Here is a 24,680-nt window from a genome sequence, read left to right as displayed (position 1 = left end):
CTAATGTGTTTTGCCTTATCATACACATATCATGAATAAAATTCTAAAAGAAAACCTGTAACAGTTCTGCTTCTGGATGTTTATATATCACTATGTATATGTACTACATATGTGTAATATTTTTCTGCCTCTGGATGGTGTTGCCAAAATTAATTTGTGAAGAGTCCTATTTAATTGGCTAAAGACCAAAAAATATCTACATAAATCAAGAATTCTCAGAAATGGAAAGAAGCACCAGATCCAAGATGGCAGCCAGCAGGAGGCTGATGAAGGAGCTTGAAGAAATCCACAAATGTTGATTGAAAAACTTCCATAACATACAGATGATGAAGCTGATTTATTGGCTTGGCAAGGGCTTATTGTTCTTCACAACCCTCCATATGATAAGGGGGCCTTGAGAATGAAATCAACTTTCCAGAAGAGTACCTATTCAAATCATCAAATATATTTAAAACAAAGGTCTATCACACCAACATGGATGAAAAGGGGTAGGTCTGCCAGTAATTAGTGTTGAAAATTGGAAGCCAGGAACCAAAACTGACCAAATAATACAATCCCTCATTGCACTGGTGAGCCACCCCCAGCCCAAGGACCTACTTCGGCTGATCTAGCTGAAGAACACTCTAAGGACCGTAAAAAATTCTGCAAGAATGCTGAAGAATTTACAAACAAATATGGGGAAAAGAGACCTGTGGACTAAAATCTGCCAGGATTGATTCCAACAAATGTGAGCAGAGATCCAGAGCAGTGTGTTCAGACACCCAGCAAACAGGACTTTGTGGAAAATTGACACGTGCCACTGCCTGGCAGTTAGCTTGTGACAGTTACTAACTTTCCACAGTTTTCTTAATCAAAAGTGGTCTTAGGTAACCTGTAAAGAAAGGATTAACAATTTAAGATGTTCTCATTCTGCTTTCTTTGTTTTAAAAATCACTGCTTCAATAATGTAAACATATTTAAAAACAACTAGTTTAAATGGACATGTAATATAAAAGTTTATAAACTTTTCAACAATAGAGTATATTGACTTAATAGTTTGTTGGGGAGTTTTTTGTAACTTGAAACCTTAAAGTTCTACTGAGATAAGTTAAATGATTGACTATATGTATATTTCCAAATATTTTTCCATTTCACCTCATATAGGATAATCTTCAGTAAATTATCTATAAATTTGTTGGTATAATTAAAACAGTTATGTCTTAAAGCTAACAATTTCAAATATAATACAAACATGCAACTGTTATTTTACCCAGGTTTCCTAAAAGTCAAATAAGCTCATGTGATCTCTGTTACAGGATGTAATAAAGAAAAAATTCAGATGACGGTTAGCTGTTTAATGTCTCATAAAATTTTCATGAGTAATATAAACATATTTTAAAACAACTAATTTAAATAGACTTGTAATATAAAAGTTTATAAACTTTTCAGCAATAATTATATAGTATATTTACTTAAAAATAGTTTGTTGGAGTTTTTTTTTTGTAACTTGAAACCTTAAAGTTATACTGAGATAAGTTAAATGATAAATATTCATTGAATATTTACATCATTTCCAACTAAATTAAAACACAAACATTAATTACTGAACCTAAGCTTACTCACTTTTGGCTTCCTTTTACAGAGGAATTAAATATATTTGGGTCTATTAGTAAACATGTTATGTGCCATCTTGAAAATTTTACTATGAAAAGGAAATTATGAAATCTCTTTATAAATTTGCCAATCCACAGAATGCTAGTATAACAGACAATACACAATTGTCTACCTCTTAGATTTCACTAGGAATTAAGGCTTTTAAGGGTTAAGAAGTCTAATCAATTAAAACTACTTAAAAATAGGGTAAAATAAAACAACTGAGTATGAAAAGTAGGTAATAAAAGTACAATGTGGTTTTGGATATAATAGGTATGGAGGACATGTTTGTTTGTTAAAGAAAAAAGAAAGCAATTGTATTCTAAAGTAAATTGATTGATTGTTCTAAAATGAGAAAGAGAAAAAAAAAAACAGAAAAAATTTGAATGAATATAAAATGTAGAAGGTTTGTGGAAAAGGAATCTTGGGAAAGGAATTTTATGAGTGGTTGAGCTGCTAAGATTGCAATAGATTTATTTAAGTTTCAGAAAAATGAGTTTTGTCTCCGTTGTCAAATATTAGTTGACCATATATGCTTGGGTTTATTTCTGGACTCTCAATTTTGTTCTATTGGTCTATTTGTCTGTTTTTATACCAGTACCATACTGTTCTGATTACTACAGCTTTATAGTATAGCTTAAAGTCAAGAAGTGTGATGCCTTCTGTTTTGTTCCTCTTTCTCAATATTTATTTGGCTATTCAGGGTTTTTTGTGGTTACATATAAATTTTAGTATTATTTTTTCTACTTCTCTTAAAAAGGTCATTGGAATATTGATAAATATTTCATTGAATATATAGATGGATTTTGCTAATATTGACATTTTAGCAATATTAATCTTTCCAATCCATGAACAAGCGATACCTTTTCATTTATGTGTCTTTTTTTATTTCTTTCATCAATCTCTTGTCATTTTCAGAGCAGAGATCCTTCACCTCCTTGGTTAACTTTATTCTTAAGTATTTTATTGTTTTTGATGCTATTGTAAGTGAAATTTGATTTTTAATTTCTTTTTCAAAAATTTACTGTCAGTGTATAGTAAGGCCACTTAATTTGTATGTTCTTTTTATAACCTGCAAATTTACTGAATTTATTGATGAGATCTAATCGTTTAAAAACCATGTCATCTGCGAATGGAGAAAATTTTACATATTCTTTTGCTGATATCTTTTTTTCTTTTTCTTGCCTGATTCCACTAGCTATGTCTATGCCTCTGAGTACTAGCTATGACTCCGAGTACTAGCAGTGACTCCTGGTACTAGCAGTGACTCTGAGCACTACTCAGAGTTTTGATGCTGAGCACTACTTGTGACTCTGAGTACTAGATATGCCTCTGAGTACTAGCTATTACTCTGAGTGCTAGCTATGACTGAGTACTAGCTATGACTCTGAGTACTATGTTGAATAGGAGTGGTAAGAATGGGATCTTACAGAAATTCTTTCAACCGTTCAGCATTCAGTATGGTGTTCGCTATGGGCTTGTCATGTATTTCCTTTATTATGTTGTGATATGTTCTTTCTATGGCTAATTTGTTGAGTTTTTATCATGAATGGATATTAATTTTTTCAAATGTTTTTTCTGTGTCTATTGAGATGTCATATTGTTCTTTCAGTCAATGTGTATATCACATTGGCTTGTGTATGTTGAACCATCCCACTATGCTAAGTGAAATAACTGAGACAGATAAAGACAAATACTGTATGATCTCATTTATATATAAAAACGTTTTAAAAATCATAGAAAAATTATCAGACTTGTGATTATCAGAAGCAGAGGTGGGTGGTGGTAGGGGGAATTGAATGAGGGTGGTCAAAAGGCACAAACTTTCATTTATGAGATAAACACTAAGGATATAATGTATTAAATAATGACTATAGTTAACACTGCTATATGGCATTAAAAAGTTGTTAAGCATAAAAATCCTGTGTTCTCATTACAACAAGAATTTTTTCTTTTTATTGCATTTATATAAGATTATGAATGTTAGCTGAACCTATTGTAATTATTTCAAAATATATGTAAATCAAACCACCATGCTTTAAGCCTTAAAATTATACTGTGATGTATGCCAATTATTTTTAATAAAAGTGGACGAAATTGAGTTTTAATATCAAAAGTACACTGGTACAAAGTTAGATCTTGCTCTTCTCTCTGTTAAATGAACAACATTTTTTTTAGATTATTGATCTGTTCTTAATAAGAAATTATAAACAAAGGTTTTTCTTTGCTTTTTTTGTTGCTGCTGTTAAATTCTTTGCCTTTTAAGTAATCTGCCTGGAAAGCAAAAATTTTGTCTTACTGAAATAATTTGCTGCGGTTCACATTGTCTTTTTCTGGTCTTGACTACTTATGAAAAATCAGTCTATTCAGTATTAACAGAGTTAACTTTTTTAACCTATGTAACTTTTTATATTTGCTTTTTAAGTCTTTAATCGTCACTTTTGTTAAATTGATATTTCTCACAATCTTCACACATAAGTCAAATTCTAATTTTAGATTTTTTGACCTTGAACTAACTTTAGAATTTTCCAGGGGTACCTGGAATATGTTAAATGATCTGTTCTCTTTCCTTATAAAAAGAAAAACATTAAGCTAATTAAGCTTACTTGATAGAGTGAATTATATTGAAAGCATTGTCAAATAATAATCGATGCTAAATATTCTTTAGACTATGTTTGTATGTGTATGTTATTAATATGTATTCCAAAAATAAATATCTGATATGTCTTGATATAATGTTATTAGTCATAATTCCAGTTACTACCTTAAAATATTGTATGTCAGAGAAATAATCAAATTTTCTTGTCAATTCCACTATAAAGAACTCTCAGTAGGTCTTTAACCATAGATACTTTTAAGTCTTTTTTCATTTATATACAGTTATTGTGTTACTCTGATAATCTTGCAAAAGTCAGATTGATATGAAGGGCCTTACCAAGTGCTCTTGACCAGTGACATTGCTGTCAAATTACAAGGCATTTAGCCTTGGATGCATATGTCACAACTGAAGAAAACTCCATCTGGCATCTGGTCCTGTGTAAATGCTGGGGGCCTCAAAATCAAATTGACTAGAAAAAGAAGCCAGCATTGAGGTAGGCTGCTTCTTCCCAAGGTGTCAGCTCAATGACATTTCTTTCTATTTCTCCTTTCTCTGACCTTGCTTTCCTTGTTACACCATGAAGGTCTTTATGATTTTTTTGTCCACCTTTTGCCTTATTCTGTTGTATAAAGATAATGCCATTGTTCTCATGCCTCACTCAGGCCATTACAAAGGAGGGTAATCCAACCCACAACCAACTATTGGAGTTGCTCTAAAACTGGAAATCCTGTAGCTTTTTCCGCTCATCACAAACTCTCCTTGATTTCCAATGCCTTAGTTTCTCTGGAACAAGGTACTGGATAAAGGCTTCTGGGAAAGTGAAGATACAGTTACACGAAATTCATAAACATGTCAACTGGCTTATAGAAGTATCTTCCTCTTCAAGAACACTTGTTGGCTTATTTAATTCTAGCTGCTTGGGGTGATAAGAACCTTGACTCAGCAGCACTCTTCAAACCATGGATAGTGTTTTCTGATTAATTATTATTTGTCTCTCCCTTTTATGCTGTATTTTCTCAAAAATTTTAAGTGCATGGGAGCAGTCATTGACAGGTTGACAGAGCGTCTCTTTTACTGAAATGACTAAAAAGAACAGAACATAATCAGCTCTAAGAATATGAGCCTGACATGGTGTGAGTACTGCAGTGAGACCCAAACAGGCAATAGTAACTTGGAGTCACGCTGAGACCAATATTTTTGATTGAATATCTTTAATAGTCAAGAGGAAGATTAAAATGGGGATTGTAGAAATAGCTTTTTAGGCCCAAGATGGAGCCACTCTTGCCTGGGGTGCCATATCAGCAAACCAAAACTAAGATAACTTTCGTGTACCTGTAAGTGCTCTGCTTAACCAGAAAGGCATCCTATCAAGTGGGTCAATCCCCAAGCACCAAGCCCACTCTGCTTTCTCACCCCTTCCAAAAAGGTTGTCTCTGTGGCCCCAACCAAACCAATATTTTATATTTTTCTCTTCCTTGCTCTTTGTTCTTTGTCTTATAAAAGCTCCCTGCCTTCTGCCTCATTTTGCAGTTCAGCAAACAGAAATCACCTACTTTATGAAGTGTTAACATTTGTTTGTATCACCTAAATTGTCTTCTTTAATTATTTTGTAACAGTAGAGATAACACATAATACATTTTGCTGTATATACCACGGAATCATTCGTAATAAACATAGCATAACTTAGTTTCAGTTAAATTAGTACTCTGAATTGTATTTTTCTAGTGTCTTTGTTAAATGACAGAACTGTTCCCTTCTCAAAGATGAATAGTTGACATTTCTTCTTGGTCAATTGCTTTGGTAACAATCAATGACAAGGAATGAATATTTGGAATTCAGAGCATTTTTGAAAAATCTCCATCAAGATACTGCTCTACAAATTTTGGTACATGTTCACTTACATGCAAAACTATTATAGATAATTTTAGATTTAAAACATTGAATGGTAATAATAGACTATGATAACACTAGGATGAATCAGGACAAGAGTTTTCTCTGCACAGCAGAGAATATAATAGAAGAACCATTAAGCTCGCCATGCAATCTGAATTATCTGCTTTTAATGCAACCAATATTCAACATTGTAAATCTGCATTGAAAGTACAGCTCAACACTTGCAAATATTCTCAGAACCCATGAGGCACTATGATTGTATTGATACAAATTTTAACACATTTTTTGCATATTATTCCCATAGCATTTACAAACCTGTTATCTGAAAACACACACTTCCCTTTGAAATGTTAATAGATTAGAGTTTTGGTGTTAAGATATAGCAACACAAATATATACTCAAAGTGGACTTCCAGGTGCTAAAAAGAAGAATATGCATTACAGACATAAAGAACAATAAGAGGGGGAAAATAAAAATAAATCAACACAAAGACTATACACCCATCAGAACTTGAGGACAGAGAAACTCAAACTTAGAAATAACAAGTCAAGTAGGAAAATCATGAATTTTCAGCTTATAATCTATTACACTTCTCCCCACTGAAGAGCTCTGTGGCAAGCAAAGGCAGACCAAGAAAAACTACAAAAAAGAGAAGAGAGATATCAGTGAGGTACTGGGTTGATAAAAAAAAATCATCCTAATTCTGGAAATTAAAAAAGACACAACAATTTTCTGTATAGAGAGAGCATAAACCACAGGGAATAAACAGTTGGCCTTTCAGTTTCTACTTGAGGACGTAGAGGGAAAAATCACTTCTCCCAACATTACAATTAAAAACAAAGTTTTTTGAACCTGTTCAGCGTTGGAGGTCACAGGGAAATCATGTGGCCTTAAATCTAAGGTAAGACAGGCACGTGCAGGGAGACATAAGCATGCTATTCCTGGGCAAGATGCAGAGAGAACTCAGTAACAGTTTAGCTGGGGTGACTGTAGTATTTTTACTAAAAATCACCCTTAGTCTAATCATTGAAAAATAACCCAGACACACCCAAATAAAAGAGTTCTCTACAAAATAATCCACCAATAATACTTTTTTTGAAAAGTGTCAAGTTATAAAAGACAAAGAAAGACTGAGGGACTGACCAAGACTGAAGAAGTCTAAATAGACATAACTACTAGATAAATATAAACTGTGAAATCCTGGATTAGATCTTAAACCAGATAAAGGGTATTAGGAAGAAAACTGGTAAAATAAGGTCTGTATATTAGTTAATAGTATTATACCAAATTTAATTTCCTAGTTTTTATAAGTGTACTATAGATATGTAAGATGTTAACATAAGGAAAACTAGGTAAGGGCATTACAAGACCTCTGTGGTATTTTTGCTGCTTTTCAATAAGTCTAAAATTATTTCCAAATAGTAATTTAAAGCGTCTCAATAGAGATATTTAAATTATCTTGAAATGTAGATAAGTATTTTGGATCAGAATAATTCCAATTATTTCATAAAGTTTATTTCAGGATTAGAAAATGAATCCAATGAACTTTTCAGTGATAATCCCTCACTATTTACCATTGTATATTTCTAACATTCCAACAAATCATCTCACTTGCCATTTACATCAATCCTGTAAAGAAAAGATCAGATCCGCGCTGCAGATTAGGAACAAAAAGAGTGTCTTGTCTAAGAGCGTATAACCATTTGCAAGAGAACTGTCTTACTTCACTGCCCTTTGCCATATCAGGCTGCTTCCAAATGCCTACTGTGTGCACAATCGCCTGCTAGATTCTCCGGCACAACATAGCTGAGATTTTGTTCATAGAAAAAAGGATCTGTACAGACTTTTCAAGAAGCATATTCTAAAACTAAAAGGCCTGATTGTAGGCTGTTGAGAGCATTAGACCTGGATTAAAGATGTGATAGCAGGTGATGATGAAGGAGCACCTTTGATGGGGAACACAGCTAAGGGCAATCACTTTTCCATTACGTTTTCGCCTGGGGCTCTTCAGATTTCAGACACTGTATTTGATTGCCAGAAACACCGAGCCTCTCTTATACTTTTCTGAGCAACCATGTTGTGTTCCTTTCAGACACCACAGCACCAACTGTGAGAGAAAAACAATTTGTTCTGTCAAAATTCACTTTATTGTGCTCTGTGGGTGTTTCTCCACTTGGCAGATTTATGCCTTGTATTAAAACTAAAAGCAAGGCCATTGCCAACCGAGGTACTTATCTCTAACATTCCCTGCCATTCTCCTTACTGCTCAGAGGACAACAAACAGCTTAATATTTTAATTTTGTTGGGAAATTACCAACCCACTACCAAATCTCTCTCCCTCGATATATTGAGAATCACAGTGTTAATCATCGGAGTGGCAGGAGCAGCTACAGGGCTGGTAATGCAATCTTTCCTAAAACATATCCCTAGTTGAAATGGATGAAAGAAGAGAGGCGATTATTGTTTAGAATTTTTTTAAAAATTAAAACTGTTACTAGAGAAGGTGAGCAATTTGGCAACGCAGGCAAAACCACCTTTTAATCACGACAGCCTGGAAAAGGTCAGGGAAAACTGCACCAACTTGTGTTTTGGAAAGGTTAAAGGTCATTCTTGGAAAATGTTTCATTTTGACCACAGGAACTTGGTTCCTTTCATTGTCAGGACAAAGTAAAGGCAGTTAATTGCAGCTTTGTTTTAAGAGATGCACATCTTCTAGGAACTCAATTCACATTAAGTATCTTTTCTTGAATTAGCTTCACAAGTCTTGGTGATATAGGAGGTTAAGACTATTTCTTCATTCAGCAACATTCTTTCAGTGAATATTTATTGACCATCTTTCAAATGCCATGTACTTTTCCAGGCACTGGAGAAAAAGCAATGAATCAAATAATCAAAATCTGTGCTATTGGAAGCTCACATACTTGTGGGAAGATGATAGTATGTGTTTAGGTAGTGTTCTCAGTGCTTTACATACTCATACTCATTTAATTATCGCAGAAACCTATGAAATATTGATTCTTTTAAGGAACCACTTTAACAACATTCGTTTAATTAACAATTCCATAAAATACAGTATGGTTAAGTGGCTTAAATGTAATAATACAATGTCTTACACAACTGGAAAAATTTATTTTTTCTAGTATTATTACAAGCAATTTGCTAATTTTTATAATGTACAGATTGATTTTTTAAAAATATATCTTTATTGATTTCAGAGAGAGGAAAGGAGAGAGAGAGAGAGAGAGAAACATCAGTGATGAGAGAGTCGTTGATCAGCTGCCTCCCGCACACCCCCTCCTGGGGATCGAGCCCGAAACCCAGGCCTGTTCCGTGACCGGGAATCGAACCGCGATCTCCTGGATCCTAGGTCGATGCTCATCCACCAAGCCACATCGGCCGGGCCAGATTGATTTTTAAAATGTTGACTAAAAATTTTTTTTCAACCAGATTTTCCCCCCTAAAATTTGTATTATCTTTTTATGGAATTATTCATAGCATGGGGCTCACACATATAAGTGCATTTAACATAATTATTTTATATCAACATTTATTGAGGTTAGTTTGGTTCATTTATGATTCTACATGGTATTGTGGCTTTTCTCTCCATAATGAAAATGGAATGATTACAATACAAACATTATTAAGAAATTTCAAAAAGTCAAAGCCTTTAAAAAATATTTCATTATGAAATTTATCCCTTGCCTGGTAAAATTAATAACTATAAAGTTGATGATGGTGATCACACATATAAGATGCTGACTGCAGAAATGGAGAGATGTTATCACATGTAGACATATGTACATATAAAAATTAATATAACTTGATATAGACGGAATTTTTCATTGACAAAAGTAAGTTATCACATATGTGACAGTTTAGGTCTGATAAGGGAAAATAATTCCAGAAAAAAAGTTGAAGAACTTTTTGAATAAGGATTATCTCTTAATGTTATGTTATCTTACATTTTAATTGAGATATAATTCATACCATAAAATGTATATTATAAAGTGCAAAATTTGGTGGTTTTTCATATGTTCATTAGATTGTTAAAGCATCAGCATTCTCTAATTCCAGAACATTTCATCACCTTAAAACAAATGTATACCCATGGCAGTTAATTTCCATTTGTCTCATTCCCCGAAATCCTGACAATCACTAATCTTTCCTTCTTTACGGATTTGCCTATCCTGAAAATTTCATATAAATATAATAAACATTACGTGGTATCTTGTATCTTTCTTCTTTTATTTAGTGTAATGTTAAGGTTCACTAATTTTGCAGCATGTATAAGCACTTTACTTATTTCCATGGCTGAAATATTCTACAATATGTGTATTCCATATTTTGTTTTTTAATTAATCAGTTGACGGATATTTTAGTTAATATTCTGCTTTTTCATTGTTTGGAATAATGTTGCTATGAATATTCATGTACAAATTTTTGTACAGATGTACATTTTTTATTTTGTTTGGTATATACCCAGGAGCAGAATTGCTGAATAATATGGTAGCTCTATGTTTAACTTTTTGAGGAACTTCCAGACTGTTTTATAAAAAGACTGAATTATTTTACATTCCCAACAACAATGTACACGGGTTTTAATTTCTTCACAGCCTTTCTAAAATTCTTATTGTCTGATTTCTTATAATTAGCTATCATACTGGCTATCAAGTGATATCCCATGTGGTTTTGATTTGCATTTTCCTAGTGAATGAATAATTTGATCATCTTTCCATATGCATACTGGCCATTTGTAAATGTTATTTGAAGACTGTCTATTCAAATATTTTGCCCTTTTAAATTGTGTTATTTGTCTCTTAATTATTGAACTGCAAGTGTCCTTTTTATATTTTACATACTAGATGCTCATCAGATATATGATTTCCAAGTTTTTTCTACTATTCTGTGTGTTGACTATCATCATTTTGTGCACTTTAAACACAAAAGTTTTAAAGCACAAATTTTAAAATTTTGATGAAGTCTATCTTATACTATTTTTCTCTTGCTTGCTTCTGCTTTAGTTGTCCTTTCAAAATAGGAAAAATATTGCTTCACTAAAGAATACAAAGATTAACACTATATATTTTATGAGTTTTATGCTTTTGGATTATCATATTAAGGTTTAGATTATTATATTAAGGTTTTATATTTTGATTTAATTTTTGCGTACAGTGTGAGGAAAGGGTCCAACTTTATTCTTGTCATAAATATTCAGTTGTCCTAGAATCATTTGTTTAAAAGACTGTCTTTTCCCCCATCGAAATTTATTGGCCCTTGTCAAAAATTCATTGACTGTAAATGTAAGGGTTTATATCTGAAATCTCAAGTATAGTTTATTGATATATGTGCATATCTTTATATCAATACCACACAGTCTTGATTATTATACTTTTGTAGTAAGCTTTAAAGTGCGGGAGACATGAGCCCTGCAACTTTTTGTTCTTTTTCAAGATTATTTTTGTTATCCATCCATTACATTTCCATATAAATTTCAGGATCAAGTTTTCAATTTTTACAAAAAAGGCAGTTAGGATTTTGACAGGAATGACACTGATTCTGGAGATCAATTTGAGGAATATTTCCAACTTATATATGTTAGGTCTTCCCATCCATGAACATGGGATATCTGATGAAAGTTTAAATATATAGATCTGTGTAACAGATTAAAAATCCAGAAATAACCACATTCATATATGGTAAATTGATCTTCATCAATGGTATCAAGTCTATGGGGAATAGAAAGTTTGTTCAAGAAATGGTGCTATAACAATGAAATACACACACACACACACACACACACACACATACATGAACCTTCATTTTCATCTCATATCATATACAAAAATTATCTGGAAATGGATCACAGAAGAAAAACAAGTTAAAATTATTTAAAAATATAAATGAAAACATAAGATAAAATATCTAAAACTTTAGGAAGGACAAAGATTACTTATGATAAAACAAAATTAGAGGTGGGTCCAAGATGGTTATGTAGTAGGATGCTGGGCCCTCTCCCTTCCAAGAACACACTGAATATGCACCTATATTCAAATTATTTTTTAAATCCTCATCAGAGGACATGTTGTTGTTGTTGTTTTATTGATTTTATAGAGAAAGGAAGGGAGAGGGAGAGAGAAACATTGATGTGAGAAAGAAACATCAATTGGTTGCCTCCTGTACACACCCTGACCTGTAACCTGGGTATGTGTCCTGACTGAGATTCAAACCACGATCTTTCAGTTTACAAGAAGATGCTCCAACCAACTGAGCCACACAGGCCAGGGCTGTGCACTTATATTTAGAGCAATTCCTCTTGAGAGACAACTGAGAGACAATTGAACAGCTTCTGCATAATAAAATAAAAAAATAAAAAAAAGAGGGAGAGGAAGGTTGAGAATCCACAAAAGCTCTCAAGGAACTAAGGGAGCTCTCTAGGACCAGAGGACCAGGTGAGTACCTTTGTTTACATTTCCTCTGCACCTGCATAGAGGCCAGGAGCTTTATCCAAGTTATCTAGCCAACCTGCAGGGCCACTGTAGCAGGTTCTCAGCCAACAACCCTCCTGGAGTTAGCGCGGCAAGAAGAGGAGGCCACCCTAACGCATGCCCATGAGGCCCCTCTACATGGACATTGATCTAGCCAGTAGGCAGGGTGCTTCTGCACACACCCACTGGGCTGTTCGAGCACTTGGGGCTCACCTACCCAGAGATAATGCAGAACTAGCAAAGCGCTGTGGTACCTGCAGGCAGGGCTGCCCCATGCAGAGAAAGTGTGGAACTAGTGGGACACTGCTGTAAGTGTATACAGGCTGCCCCACCTGGAGAGGGGGGCAGAAGCAGATGGGGCAGTGCTTCACAAACACATGGGGCTGTCTTGCCTAGATTAAGGGCAGAACTAGCCAAGTGCTGCTTTGTTCAAGGAAAGTGAGGGACTAATATGGCACTGTGACAGGCTCACTGAGGCCAGCGCTGCCCAGATCTGGCTAGAGCACAGACCATTAAAGCAACAAGGTGTGTCCCATGCACACGGCAGAGCCCTGCCAGAATCAGAAGGGCATGGAAAGGTGCACACATCAGGCTCACCCTCCTCAATTCCATTCTGGCTGAGGACAGTTGGAACAACAGAGCTACCACACACGCGTGTACATCAGGAAGCACACCAGGCACCACGTGTGCCCACCCCAACTCCAGCTTGCCTGCCAAAACCATTGGGCACATGGTCTACACACAGGCCACTTTTTCAAGATTTGGAGACGTAGCTATTTCATCTAATTCATAGGAACAAACACAGAAAGTCAAACTAAGTGGGGGAACAGACTATGCCCCAAATGAAGGAACAAGGGAAACGCCAGGGGGAAAAAACTCTAATGAAATGGAGATGGCTAATTTGCCTGACAAAGAATTCAAAGAAACCGTTGCAAAAATGCAACAAAACTTGCAAGTAGAATGGAACTCAAATGGGTGTGCGTGCATCACAAGTAAATTAAAAAATTTAAAATGTAAGCTGTTAATCAGCTAATGTATATCAAAACATTAAAAGGACGGCTAGAAATTCTACATCCTGGAAATGCTCAGGAGGGAATAAAGATACATATAAAGATAACCATTGCAAGGGTGATATATTACTACTAAAATTGTGATTATATTTTCATATTATTTACAAATAAAAATTAGATATGTGCTGCAATACAAGTCCATGAAAAGACGTAAAACTAACTCTTGAATGGAAACACATTCTCTGTGTTCTCGATGTTTTCTTCCATATAGCTGGAAACCAGTGTGTCATCTCTGGCCTCTTTTTACCCCTTACTCAGCCTCTAAAGAGATCAAGACTTGACTTATCTGATTAGTGAGCTTGTAGGAAGAAACGTGGCCTACATAGCCTGTCCCCTTCCTCTTCTCTCTCTTTTGGACAAGATTTGTCTTCAGAGCCGTTTTCTCCTCTGTCCCTCCATTTGGCAAGTCTTGTGGGGACAGATTGCCCATGTGGGGAAGCCATAGGAGCTGAGCATTGCTTGCAAAAAGGTAGCAAAGCCTGTACCATATTGGGGTTCAAAATTAGGAAGTATCCAATAAAAGTTGATCTTGACAACTATAGATTTCATTCCTTTGTTATATTTCTTAACTCTTAGGCTGGGAGAAGGTTATTTATTGTATCTCTCCACATGTTCTAAATTACATGTAGTCTGACTCCCCAGATGAGAGTTTAACAAATCAGTAGGAGTAGATCCAGAGAAGCTTCCAGTGAAGTTATTGTTTGTCGTTATAAGAACATGGTCTCAACTCAACCACAGCAGAATAAAGAATCAGGTTACTACTAAATGCACAGCATTTGATTATTTCAAGCATGCTAATCTTTTACTTCCAAATAATGCAGATTGTCAACTGTTTGAAGACAAAAAGGTATCTTTGTATATCTTTGCATCTCAATAAAAACAGGAACATCATTGGCATCAGTAAAAACAGCAGCAGCAAAATTTTAATAAATAACATCATTTATTAAATACTATGTGCTAAGTTCTGTTCTTCTATTATTATTATTATTGTTATTATTATTATTATTATTTACTCCTCACCAAAGGATATTTTTTCCATTGCTGTTTCAGAGAGAGTGGAAGGGAGAGAGAGGAGAGAGAGAGAAACATCAATGTGAGAGAGACACATCGATTGGCTGCCTCCTGCATGGACCATACATGGGCCGGGAATCTAACCTGCAACCGAGGTACATGACTTTGGTGGGAATTGAACCCAGGATCCTTCAGCCCAGCAGGCCGACGCTCTAACCACTGAGAGAAACCAGCTAAGGCTGTTCTTCTATTATTTCATCTTCACAATAAATCTTTTAGGTAAGCATTTTTATCCCATTTTAAAGATTAAAAAAAATATATGAAAATCTGCCCAGGCCAGGTGGCTTAGTTGGTTGGAGCATCTCCTATACACCAAAAGGTTGCGGGTTTGCTTGCTGGTCGGGGCACACACTTAGATTGCAGGTTCGATCCCCGGTCAGGGAATGTACAAGAGGCAACCTATGGATGTCTCTCTCTCACAATGCTGTTTCTCTTCTCTCCCTCAAGTCAATAAAAACATATCCTCGGGTGAGGATTTAAAAAATGAAGATCTGAAAGACTAAATACCTTACTACCACTTACATAACTTTTAAGTAACAAAACCACGGTTCGAACTCACTTCCCTCTAATTCTAAAGCTTGTGCTCTAAGGCATTCTGCTTCGTGAAACCATAAATTTCTGTTTTCCTTGCACAGTCCTACTAAAAGCCTTTTGCTCCAGCAGGCCATCCCGTGAGTACCCTCATTCACTGTCAAGTGTACCCCAGCTTGGATGACAAATGAAATGGTCACCCTGAGTACGCTATACAGCTTTCCCGCTCTATTCTGCTATCATTGGACAGTATGCTAACATTTGATAACTCTTTTCTTCTATTAAATTTTAACAAATCTTATGTTCTGTGTCTTAATAATATCTTCCATATGAGAGATGACTTCTTACAAAATTAATTTATAAAGGTCCACTTGATATCTACACTTTCTCAGAGACCTTTTGGAGATATTGAAATCAACCAAATGACTAATGGCAGTAGGCTCAGAGTCGATGACAAAGAGCTATATTTTAGTCACCCTTCAAACTGTGTCACCTATTCCTTCTGCATAAACACACCCTCATTACATAGGTGCCACACTTAAATTTTACATTGACTTGAATTTGTCACTTGCATCAGTCATGAATATAATAATATTTGAGAGTGTGTTAGTATCTGCATATTTGGAGGTTCTTCACACCTAGGTCTATGATATTTCCCTACAAAATTACAGTACATTAGGTAAAAATGAGCTAGCTTATGACTGCAGTGTTATAACTTTGTTAAATTAACATTTTTTAAATGGAGCACAAGGTGCGAAATGATGAGCAGTGGTTCAACAAAAGACCACAAAAGAAATTTAAACAAGTTTATCACTTACAAATCCTGGCATAAGTGCACAGCACTCCTCAAGGTGTCACAGATGGGGACATTGAGGCAGAGTGGGGAGTGAGAGAATTCGAGAATGAGAGAGAGAACTTGCTGCGCAGGCCTTTACCAGGGTCCATGTGGGGAGCGTGTGACTAGGGCTGGCCTGGTTAGGGCTGAATTGATGGACTCAGACCAAAAGACTGGGCTTTTGTAAGCCCCAAGAGGGGCTTATCTAAAAGACACATAAGGCATACAGGTGCTGGGAAGTAGGAGAGACTGTTGACCACAAGGGCTATTGGGAAATATTTGCTTGTGACAGTGTGGGCTGCTCTCCAGAGCCTGTGCTTACAATAAGGGGCTAGTGTCAGTCTAAGGTCCCTGCACATCTCTTGGCCACACAAAATGTATACAGTGGCAGCAATAGCATGGAGTAGTTTGGCTAAACTCTGGACATGTGGTTTTGAGATGAAATATAAAATATTTTCCTTGGGACAACAGTCTTTAATAGCTCACCTCACGGGCAGGCTCTATTTTTTCCCCTCTAACTTTTATTCTAAGTCTGTGGTGGTTTTGAAACATGGCTATACATTTTTTGAAACTCCTGCCAAACAAAGGTGGTGTCTATGCCTGCTCTCCTTGAATCTGAATTCTGTGGTTGCTTGGCCAGCAGAATGCAACCCTAGTGGTACTTTGCTATTTTCTGGGCTGAAGCCTCAAGGAACCTACAATATGATGTTAACCAAAGAAGAGGTTCAGACCATAATTAGGAAGAATAGGCATTTATTTAAGCATTAGGATTGCAACCTGAGAGATGCAGATTCAGGCAGCAACTCAAACTGCACTCCGGAGAGAACAAGAAAAGGCAGGGTTTATGAAGGCAAAAAACTCAAAATGTCATTCTTACATGCACATGAAGGGTTGCAGGCTAGGTTAGCAAGGATTGGTTAGTTCCAATCTGCAAGCAAGGGGAGCAAAAATTACAAGAAAGGAAGCAAAATCCATAGATGTCCATGTAGTAGTTGTTGTTCCAAGATGTTTATGGTCCCAGGATGTTCGCAGCTGAGCTTAGCAACAGGTTCAGTAACTTAACAGCAGCTCTGAGAACTGGGGCACAAGATGCACACAGGCCTCGGTTCCTTAATAGCCTGCTGACTCTATTTTAAGTGACTCTCTTAGCAAGGCTTATTCCATTTTATTTTCTCCATTATCATTTACTTCTTATGTCTTGAGATGATTTCTGTTGGAACTTAAAGACAATTATGTGAAGCCTGGACAGTGTGGCTCAGCGGTTGAGAGTCAACCCAAGAAGCAGGAGATCGCGGTTCGATTCCCGGTCAGGGCACAGGCCCGGGTTGATCCCCAGTAGGGAGAATGCAGGTGACAGCAGATCAATGACTCCCTCTCGTCTCGGCACCAGCCACCATCACTTTGCCAGCATATTCGTAATCCAACTTGGAAAAGGATCCTCCAGGTCCTGTGGAGATGCCCCAGATAATGCCACTTGGAATACAAATGAGTTGTCCCCAGCAAACATTGACCAATTTGCATATTCATAAGGAAAAAAAAGTGACTGTATTATTTTAAGCCACTGAGTTTTGGGGTATTGTGTCAGGCAGCAATGGTAACCAGTCTTTTAAAAAAACAAGAATTTATGAAAGTTACATTAAAAACGCAAGAATTTACCAGTAAATTGAAAAAGAAAAGAATGGAATAAAATACAATCTTCTATACACACACAAACTATACAACTAAAATGTCTTCTGTGCCTGCCATGAGCTTTGGTGTGTTGTGTTTTAATTTTCGAAGTGGAATTGTAGACAGCCTTCTATTCAAGTTGAGAAACAAAGACAAAGGTAAATTTTGCTGTGAAGTAAATGATTTTCATCACTCATGCTTTTAATACTCTCTCCAACTGTCTCTCATTGAACTTTTAATATTGGGAAAATGAAGTCATTTAATTTTAGTCAGTAACAAATTTTATTATAGGGTCAGTTTCATTAAAAAATGTATTAACATAAAAATTTAATCTCCTTGTTCTTCCAAGTGCAAAAAAAAAAGGTATATTGCCGATATAACACCCTCAATATTTTTCAACTAAGGATTCATCTATAATTTCTTTCATCAGATGAGATAAGAATCATTCTTTGTGGCTAAACATTCAAATGAAGAAAGCCGTTAAATATCCAATCAAGGATATCAAAGATTTTAATACAATCCGAAATATGAAATATTTGTGATAAAGGCGAAGATCCTTCAAAGGAAACGAATGCAAACTTCTCACACTGTGGTCTATTACTTTATTAAGAAAAAACGTAAAAAAATATTCAAGGACTTCTAACTGAATAATATATTTTATAATATTCAAAAGAATACAGACTTTTTCTTTATCGAACTTCTTGCTTTTCTGAGCTCAGATAATAGCAAGTAAAAATAAATTAAGCAGCATTTCTTCATGAAGGTTTATAACAGGACACGCATTTAGGTGTAAATAATCATACTCTTTAGATATAAACAGATTGCCATGCATGTCTGCCTGAAATGATTTTTTTTCCTTCCAATTCCTAATTCCTATTGCTGTGGTTGAACCTGTAAGTGGAGACCTCACCACTTCAAGTTCTACTTGCTGCAGCTCCCCAACCAAAACTTCCAACCTGTATTAGCTCTTTAGACTCATCTTCCAAGCCCGCCCTTCCTCTCCTTCACCACCAAACCCAAACCCATATCTCTCACAAAAACTTCAGGTACCTTATGCCTTAGTCCATTCCACCTTAGCCTGGTAGGTTTTGTTTTCCCCTCATTATTTCTAAACTTCCTTATACAATCTAAATATTTCCTTTTGCAAAGATCATTTCAACAGCAAAAATCCTGCTTTCTGGAATTTTATAATTTTAAGGTAAAATTAAAGCTCCTATACCAACTGTCTACTGAGTAATGATTTATATTTTCTACAATTTTCTGTTCCTCACAAGCAAACATGTTTTTAAAAAATCTTTTATGAATAAATATTTTAAAATAATATAATAACTAATAACCAGTTACCAAGCACTTACTATGCATCATTTTTAGATGCACAATATGTAAATATAGTTCCTATATAAAATTAGTTTCCGCTAATAACCCAGCACAGTACTTCACTTTTTAAAGAGAGCTTAGATCTACCTCCTTTAACCTCTCAACTATCAAAGACCATTATTAATTCAGACATTCCTTACTTCCCACAGTTCCTATATGCACAAATTTCTATTGCCACAGCGTGTTATGTGTGTGTGGCTTTATTGAGATATTACCCAAATGCCATAATATTCACTGATTTAAAGTGTATAATTCAAGAATTTTTAGTGTGTTCAAGTTGCACAACTATCACCACAATCTAAATTTAGAATATCTTCATTACCCAATAAAGAAACCCTGTATCCATTAGCTGTCATTTTTCATTTCCTCCAACCTCCCAACCCTAGGTAATCACTAATCAATTTTGTAATCTATGAAGTCATATGATATGTGGTCCTTTGTGACTGGCATAATGTTTTTCAGTATTTATCCATGGTGTGTCACATATCAAAGTGCACTACTTTTATTGCCAAACAACTTTGCATTTTATAGAGATACCTTATTTTGTATATCCGTTCATCAGCTGATGGACATTCTGGTTGTTTCTACATTCACCAATTATGAATAATGCTGCTACGAAAATTATTGTATAAGTTTTTGTATTTTATCATGATATATTAACTGTAACTGCATATAGAACCAACTTTTTAATTAGCTTTTCAGTCCACAAATTACTGCATAAATATCAGAGACAGATCATGGTCACTGAACAATCACATCACTTCTTGCAAAGTCTGCGGATTATCGCTCACTGCCCATGTCTCTAGTTGACACACAGCAGCAAAGCATGTAGTTGTGTTGACTCCTGTCTTGAAACAATAAACCCTTGTGATAGTCTATAAAAATAATCAAAAGAGGAAATTGCCCAGTAAAGATGAAAGTGTAGCAAAGAAACAAAACCCGATAACACTGCAAGTGAAATTAGAGCCAAACGTAAATGAAGTTATAGAAGAAATAGCTGACCGTGAGAATGTTAATACTGTCACTGCCAGAAAGACTAGATACGCAACTGGAGGAACTTAGTGCAGGTGAACTTATTGGAATTAATAAGGAAAGTGGTTGCAACAAAAAAGATAAAGAAGACCTAGGGGAAATAACACCAGTCAAAACTTTACACTAAAGGAAATCTCACAGATATTTCGCAACATTGAAAACATGAAGAATAAAATGTTGGAAGCTGGTCCAAACTTAGAAAGGAGTCAACAACTCACCAAAGCATAGAAAAGATGCTGAACCTGTATCACTAGTTATAAAATGAGGAGGCAAGCACAGTTAAAACCACTCTTGATAAATTTTCTTACAAATGTATAAAACACTTCAATTATCAATATTTCTAATGTTTTAAATAATAGCAAAATAAATAACAGTTTTACTATTTTTACTTTTCCTTATATTTATAGTTGATAGAGAATTTTTATGTTTTGACAAACCATGTAAGAGGTCATGGAATAATGTAAATTTTTTCATTAACTATTATAGTTGCTTTCCATAGTCTCAGTTTACACATTTTCAGACTTCCACACTACCATATAAAGTGAGGGCTGCTTGGATATTTAAATCTTTATTATTTCTTACCTTATATGTCTTCAGTGTACATTTATACTTTTTTAAGGCAAGAAGTATCTCAAACTTATTTTTTGACATTAAGCTTTTCATTTCCAAAAAATTTAGATATATAGAAAGTTTGCAAAGATAGAGTTGGTGTACATTTTTATCTATTTTCCCCTAATGTTAACTTTTTTTTTTTCAATTACAGTTTACATTCAATATTATTTTGTATTAGTTTCAGGTGTACTCATAGTGGTTAGCTATTCATATACTTTACAAAGTATTCCTACCGATATTTCCAGTACCCACCTGACACTGTAACATAGTTATCGCAATATGATTGACTGGATATTCCTTATGCTGTACTTTACATGCTCAGGCCTATTTTGTAACTACCAATTTGTACTTCTTAATCCTTTCACCTTTTTCACCTGGCTTTCCACCCTCCCCTCTGCTCTGGCACCCATCAGTCTATTCTCTATGTCTGAGTCTGTTTCTATTTTGTTTGTCAGTTTATTTTGTTCTTTAGATTCCATATACAGGTGAAATCACATGGTATTTGTCTTTCACTGTCTGACTTATTTTTCTTAGTTTCATCTATGTTTTTACAAATGGTAAAATTTTATTCTTTTTTATGTTTCAGTAATAATTCCATTGTATAAATGTACCACATCTTTATCCAATCATCTATTGATGGGCACTTAGGTTGCTTCCATATCTTGACTGTTGTAAATAACAATGCAACAAACAGAAGGGTGCATATATCTTTTCGAATTAGTGTTTTGGATTTCTTCAGATAAATACCTAGAAGTAGAATTGCTAAGTCATAAGGTAGCTCTATTTTGAATTTTATGAAGAACCTTCATACTGTTTTCCACAGTGGCTGCACCAGTCTGCAATCCCACCAACAGTACACAGGGGTTCCCTTTATTCCACATTCTTGCCAACAAGTGTTGTTTGTTGATTTCTTGATGATAATCATTCTCACTGGTGTGAGGTGATATCTCATTGTGGTTTTAATTTGCATCTCTGATAACAAGTGACGTTGAGCATTTTTTCATATGTCTCATGGCCATCTGTATGTCCTCTTTGGAGAAGTGTCTATTCAGGTTCTCTGCCCATTTTTTAATTAGATTGTTTGTTTTTTTGGTGTTAAGATATATGAGTTCTTTATAAATTTTGAATATTAGACACTTCAGTCCAGGGAGAGAGGCAGGGGGTGCTGTGGGTAACGCTGTTCTGCTGACCTTGTAGGATTCAGAGTGGGTTGGCCAACCACAGCCAGGCAAGGCGATGGCCAAGGTGTCGGTGCTGAAGGTGGTGGTGCTGGAGGATCCGAGCTCTTTCCACAGCTTCTTCCTGTTCGAGATCAGCTTCGAGTGCAACGAGGCTCTGGCAGACGACCTGGAGTGGAAGATCATTTATGTCAGCTCAGCTGAGAGTGAGGAGTTTGATCAAATCCTAGACTCGGTGGTGGTCCGCCCTGTCCCAGCAAGGAGACACATGTTCGTCTTTCGGGCTGATGCTTCCAACCCATCCCTCATCTCTGAGAGAGACGCCATAGGTGTGACCACGGGCCTCATCACCTGCACCTACCATGGGCAGGAGTTCATCGCATGGGTTATTATATCAACAATGAGTATCTTGGCCCAGAATTGAGGGAGAACCCGCTCCCAAAGCCAGACTTTTCTCAGCTCCAGTGGACCATCTTGGCCTTGAATCCCTCATGACCCGTTTCCACATCAACTGGTACAACACCACAGACAGGCTGGAAGCCATAGAGAACCAGGACCCCACCCTAAGTTGCAGCCTCCCCATCAACTGTACCCTTGTCAAAGGCTTGGGGCTCCCTGGCTGTATCCCCAGCTTCCTCCCTGAGAACTCCATGGACTGCATCTAACTGGTGTCTAACCGGGGGACACCAGGCCTTACCAGGGCCCAGCTAAGACTATAGGCAGTCTCCCGACACACCTGGAGGGGGCAGTTGGGCCTCCTGGAGAGTCCTATGAGGGCCATCTGGAAGACTTTGGGGCCATCCTCCACATTCAGGGCTGTCAAACTTGTCCTTGAGGAAAGAACGGGCCGCAGGTCTCCCAGCCTCAGCCCAGAAGGATTATCTCGCCTTTACTGCCCAGGCCTATAAAAAGCAGGTACTTCAGTTTTTAATTCTCTCTAACTTGTGTCCTTTCTCTCTTCCACATATAGGCCATTGTGCCACCATGCTCCCCTATAAGTACCGTCGACCCAGAGCTCTTCCCACAGACCTCCCTGTCCTGCCTTGAGGCTTTCTTGGTCAGTGGTTCCAGCCCTGTTGGGCCAAAGGCACTGTCATTCCTTTTCCTTCCCAAATATCTGAGTAGATCCACCCAACTTTCTGGAGTCACAAGGAATCTGGGATAAAAGGTTGACTCAGAAACAATTTCTGTCCTTTCCCAGAACTATTTTTAGGTCTTTTCAACCCAGCAGCCCTTGGAAAACTCTGTTCCCAAAAGTGTGATCAGCTGGATGCTGAGGAATGATGGTTCACTCTCTTCTCAGTCACAACCACTTTCTTGTTACCTCCTAACTGGATCTAGATTTCCCTGGAGGTTGCCACTGTGGGGAGATGACATGTTGCAGCAGCCTGCTGTGCTCTGTCCATCTGTGTTGGCATCAGGGCCCCTCTGCCTCTGGTTGCCTTCATCTGCCCTTTGCTAAGACCTCATGCTCTCACAGGCTACAGAGTGATTGGAGGCATGGGAAACAGTAGGAACCCTGAAAACCTCCCTCCCCCTGCCGTACCCTGCCACGTTCCCTATTCCTTCGCTGCTACATGGATGTTGTTGGTGATTACAGTTTGTATATTAAAGTTTTCCAAAAGATGGTATTTCTAGAAATATCAGTGTATAAATCTAATGCAATATCAACACTTTTAATAGTATACTTGATCTTTTAAAAAGAGCTTCCAAAACCCTATACCTTCTAAAGTCTTATTGATCTTCAACATATTTTCCATCTTCACCTCAATGACTTTCAGATTTTTTTCAGAAAAATCAGAGGAAAAGACTCTAAAAGAGAACCTCATTAGCCCAGGGTGAGTAAAGGGTTATTCCTTGTCAAATCATTTGTAGATGAAACTTGACAAAAGAGGTACTAGGACCTATCACTATGGATCAAGAGGACTCAGAAAATAGGACCTGGGCACTGGGAAGGGGAAAGGGAGAGATGTGGTTGTCATGGACTTCAAAGAAGACCCAAAGTATCACTTCAAAATTATTCCTAGAGAAGAAATTGGGCCCAAAGGTGTATTTAACCTAGGTCCCACAGAGAGAGCTGGGTTGCAGCCCAGTCTCCTAACTTCTCTCCACAACATATCCTTCCTTGACAGGGGAAATCTACAAAAATTATTGGTTTTTTATCTACTTTGATAATTTCTGTCTTTTAATTGGTATGTGTAGACTATTGATGTTTAAATTGATTATTGATATAGTTGGATTAATATCTACCATATTTGTTACTGTTTTCTGCTAGTTACCCTTGCTCTTTGTTCCTATATTTATCTTCCACTCTTTTTCTGCCTTTTGTGGTTTTAAGTGAGCATTTTATTTTATTTTTATTTTATTAAATTTATTGGGGTGACATTGGTTGATAGGGTAAAAAAAATTTTGAATATTAACCCCTTATCAAGTGCATCACTGGCGAATATCTTCATTTTTTTAATTCTTTTTTTCTTTCTGTTGTTCTAGTTGGGTGTTTTCTGCAATCTTGTCTTCCAGATCACTGATTTGATTCTCTGCTTCATCCTGTGTTGATTCCTTCTAGTGTATTTTCATCTCATTTATTTTATTCTTTATTTCTGACTCATACTTTTATATGGTTTCTATGACCAACTTTTATGCTTACTGTCTCTTTGTTGAAGTTCTCATTAAGTTTACTGAGCATCCTTATAACC

The 24,680-nt window shown here is 36.2% G+C and overlaps 3 pseudogenes across 3 annotated transcripts in view; 2 read left to right on the top strand and 1 right to left on the bottom strand.

The window, feature by feature from the left end:
• The window catches only part of LOC308550923 (ubiquitin-ribosomal protein eS31 fusion protein pseudogene), a 1,162,334-nt pseudogene that overhangs the window by 808,240 nt on the left and 329,414 nt on the right, over window positions 1-24,680 (bottom strand). The window lies entirely within an intron of this gene.
• On the top strand, window positions 246-700 carry LOC308551602 (ubiquitin-conjugating enzyme E2 L3 pseudogene; annotated as a pseudogene). The gene has a single exon. The product of its transcript is annotated as a ubiquitin-conjugating enzyme E2 L3 pseudogene (transcript).
• Window positions 22,043-22,649, top strand: LOC308551601 (histone chaperone ASF1B pseudogene; annotated as a pseudogene). The gene has a single exon. The product of its transcript is annotated as a histone chaperone ASF1B pseudogene (transcript).

The sequence above is a fragment of the Miniopterus schreibersii genome, assembly GCF_964146895.1.
Source record: "Miniopterus schreibersii genome assembly, chromosome: X".
Classification (NCBI taxonomy): Eukaryota; Metazoa; Chordata; class Mammalia; order Chiroptera; family Miniopteridae; genus Miniopterus; species Miniopterus schreibersii.
This window is presented reverse-complemented; position numbering and strand designations above follow the sequence as displayed.